Genomic DNA, 4,493 nt, shown 5'->3' with positions numbered 1-4,493 from the left:
TGAATCGGCTGGGACTCACCTATATCTAAGTTTGAAAATTACTCAGAAGAAAATAATTGAATGAAGGAGGTAAAGAATGGGAGAGAGGAAAGGTGACTCTACCCTCCGGAAGACACGTTTGTTGCCACCAGGGGGCAGTGTGCACCAGGACAACTGGGGCCTGTTCAACGTTACTGTTATTAACGGCTTGAAGATGTGACGGAAGTGGACAGCTGATGCGGTCAGCTAAAGGACTCTGCACTTAAACGGCACCCTCACATCAGCCGTTTCTCAACGCTGAGAACGATGTGAAAGCGGTTTCCTGCCCCTCCACTTCCCCGGTCCTACTCTTAGCTTTACAATCCGTAGCCCTCGCTATGAATTTAATTGTCTTGTTGCTAAGTGCACGTCTGCACATAACTGGTTGTTGCAGAAGCAGTAGCTGTCAGTCAATGGTACATTCAAGCCTTGCAAATGCACAGCCTCAGTGCTTCAGAAGCGTGTACCACTCATACTTGAAGAATGGGGGATTTTACAAGGACTTCGTATAGCTGTGCTACTTGGAGCCATTTAACCCACTACCGAAGTGTCTTTAACATTCAAGCTCAGACTTGGCCAGTATATCAGGGCTAAGATAAATTAATTAAAACCGTTAGATTCTTGTACTATTTTAATTGCAAAGTGGACACTTTAAAACCCTAATTGTAGGCTGAGAAATTCAGCTTTAAATTACTTAAATTACATAAAATTGGTATCAACCTTAAGGTACAGAGAACTCGATTTTTCTGTGCTGTCTGTTTGTCGAGGCGACTATCCTAAGATCCACTCAAACATCTGAGCAAGCCGGACTGAAATAGGAGGGAGGGCTACGGCAGAGGCTAAGAGTGAAACACGTAGAGATTTTCTACTTGTCATCCGGTTCCGCTTGCAAAAACCTTTGCCTGTGTGATATGCACACACACGCACCGATGCACACACGCACACACAGTACGTGCACACACCGCGTGTGTGGGTGCTCACACGCACGCACCGATGCACACATGCACACACAGCACGTGCACACACCGCGTGTGTGGGTGCTCACACACACGCACCGATGCACACACGCACACAGAGTACGTGCACACACCACATGTGTGGGTGCTCACACGCACGCACCGATGCACGCACGCACACAGAGTACGTGCACACACCACATGTGTGGGTGCTCACACACGCACAGATGTGCACACATGCACACAGCACGTGCACACACCACATGTGTGGGTGCTCACACACGCACAGATGCACACACGCGCACACAGCACGTGCACACACCGCGTGTGTGGGTGCTCACACACACGCACCGATGCACACACGCACACACAGCACGTGCACACACCGCGTGTGTAGATGCTCATTGAAAAATATCATCTCCAGTGACACCGTCATCGTGCCACCAACACAGGCCTGTCTTACTCTGTGCTGGGTGTCCCCTTGGGGGAAATAAGTAAGAAAGCAAAAGGCCTCTTTCCTAAAAGGGCCTGTGCCCCGCTGAGACAAACACTTGTAAATCGTCTGTGAGCAATACACAGGTGCAGCAATGTGTCCATGTGACAGTGGAGGTGTGGATAAGTGCCACATGGGGAAACCCTGGTGGGTCAGGAGGCAGGCAGTGGGGACATGTGGCCGAGTGCCCGTACTGAGGCCTCCGTGGGAAGAACCCGGTGAGGCAGCGGCGGCAGGGTTAGGACGGGCAGGTTTGAACGCCGCCAGCGGGCTCTGGGGCACGGGCAGGGGCTGCCCCTGGGGGTCTGGGCCCCGCCCTTGTTGAGCAGGGCAGGGAGCTAGTGGAGAGCCAGGGAGGAGGCGGTAGGCCTGTGGGCTGCGGCCGGCTGTTTTGCACGTGAAAGGCACGATCTAAGGTGAGTTTCCACTCTCTCTAGCCCTGGGAGGGACGGCCTCTTCGGGGTCACCAACTCCCTGGAGGTCAGAGCATCCGAAAGGAGACAAAAGACGCGTTCACACAGGGGTGTGGATGGACTGGAAGAGGAAAGGCCCAGAGCAGTGCGACAGGGACGGGCCGCGACAGGGACGGGCCTGGAGCGTAACCTCAGTGAGTCTCGAGGGGCGTCACCTACCCTCCCCTACCGCGGGCCGCTTTCAAATGCAGCCGGATTCTCCCTGCGCCTCACTGCAGCTGGAGTCTGTGTCTCCTCTGGCGTCAGGCCCTGGCGACCACTTCCACCAGCGGAGCAGAGAGAAGGAACACCACGTGACTTCCGAGTGGGCCGGGGAGGGGCCTGCAGCTTTCGTCTGGCACTCCGTGGGCACTTATCCCACGGGACCCCTCCTGGTCGCCGGCCACGCTGGGGGGAACCCGAGCACGTGGAGGGGACACGGGTAGAGGCTCTGGCCGGCAGTCCTGGCCGGGCCATCCTGCAGCCACCCCGGCCCGGGTGCACAGCTTGGCCGGGCATCCTCCAGCCCCGGCCATGTGAGCCAATCGAAGCCCACTGAGCCTCCCTTCCCAGGAGGGGCCCCGCATGCTGTGGAACAAGGACAGCCCTGGGCCGGGCCCTTCCACCCCACAAAATCCCTGTTGGCTCCTGCTGCAAAGCGCGAGCAGTTTCTTCTGCAGCAAAGGGACAGGGACATGAGCCTGGGGAGGAGGGCACGGAGCGCAGGGCGTTTCTCGGAGAGCTGACGGTGCGTGCGTGCCTGACGCAGTGCAGGTGTGACTGACGCAGTGCAGGTGGCAGTGGGGGCCAGCCGCCTGGCAGGGTCTAGACTCACATATTTGGGCTTAGGGCAACGGTGCTGCTTGTCACTGAGACAGTCTGACTTACAACCTGCTTTCACCCGGCACTTTTCCATGCACGACATCATTGACTCAGTCACAGATGTGTGAGCGCCACAGGGCGCCTGCAACCAAGGAGACCACACCCAGGACTAAGCCGCCGGCTCCAGAAGCCCAGGCTAGTAAGTGGGGGCAAAGCCGGGTCCAGAGGTGGACCTTTTCCACCCCCACACTGCTCACTTTCGGCTTTGCATACAATTCAGTGCGGCATACGTGGATTAATATTTAATAACAGTAACTACTTAGTATTTGCACACAGGGACGCCTGGAGCGGAGGAAGCATGAGCAGGTGCTCAGGGCCAGCCTCTGGCTTCCGCTGCACAAGCCCCTGAACCCGCCCCAAGAAGCAGTTCCTCTCCCCAAGGCCTCTGTGAATGAACCGCCAAACCCGTTTGCAGCTAGATCCAACTTATCACCCCTAGGGTCGAGGGCTTGCTCCCTAGAGCCACTTTCAAAGTCTCCTGTCCACCGAGGCGCCCTCGGGTTTTCTCAGGTAAGCTGGTATCCGGCCTGCAGTGCGCGCCTCTGCCAGGCAGGAAGCGAGCGGTCTCTGATCCAAAGCTTCTCCTAACTCAGGCTCCTCACTTCCGGGCTCCCCTCACGTGCTTTCCGTCATCGACACTTCCAAGGGACGGGATCCGGGTCCCAACTGCCATGGTAAATGTCACCGTTAGCGGTAATGGAACTTGGGTGGGTCACAGCCTACGGAGCACGACCACGAGAGTGACGTGCCAACTCAGCAAAGGACATGCGTGCGTGGGCGCGAAGACCGTTCACGGAGTCACACCGCCTCTGCCGCTCTCAGCAAAAGAGACCTCTTAATAAAATTAATAAACGGCTTCATAAATAAATTACAAAGTTAACGAAATAAAACTGTGCGCCCTTAGCTGGGGAAGCAAAACCTGTTCCAGCCGGGGTTATGCACCTCCGGGCCGCGCTCCACCCTGGAGGCTCCGGGCGAGAATCTGCTCCTTGACTTTTCCAGCTCACGGACTCCTCCTCCATCTGGGAAGCCAGCGACGGTGGCCTGGGGCCTTGCCATAGGGCGTCTCTCCCTCCGCTGTCGATGTAGTTCCCCCTCAATGTCCCTAATAATCACATCAGCGAACGTCCCTTTTGCCATGTAAGGTAACATATTCCCAGGTTGGGGGGAGCGGGGTAGGACGTGGATGTCTTTGGGGACCTTTACTCTGCCTACTACACAGGGATGAAAGCCGGATCGAGCTCCAGATAGAGCCGCAGCTCCCAGGCGTGCAGAGTTCGTTCATCCAGTGTCATGCTACACACGGCAGCTGATCTTTTATACATTTTAGAGTTTTTATACAGCATCTAAAAGACTATTCAAATACTCTTCCCCTTTCCAACTACATGTCTGAGTGGGGTTGAATTTTCTTTATAGACTTTAACCAGGCAACCTATAGCAACGGCCTGAATGCAGAAGCAAATATTTTCTTTCATTAAAGCGGACATTTAGGAGATTTGCAAAAATGTAAAAATGATGCCACTCTTTCCGCTAAATTGTTTTTGTTTTGGAAAATATACGAATTTTTATTAAAAAATATGTTATTTATGGCAATGGGTTTCCCCTCATGTTAAACTTAATTAACACATGTTTTAAATGTCCTCAGTTTTAATTTCAAATAGGGTAAATATTATTAAATATAACACATATAAA

Source organism: Pteropus vampyrus, unplaced genomic scaffold (genome assembly GCF_000151845.1).
Source record: "Pteropus vampyrus isolate Shadow unplaced genomic scaffold, Pvam_2.0 Scaffold312, whole genome shotgun sequence".
NCBI classification, from domain to species: Eukaryota; Metazoa; Chordata; class Mammalia; order Chiroptera; family Pteropodidae; genus Pteropus; species Pteropus vampyrus.
This window is presented reverse-complemented; position numbering follows the sequence as displayed.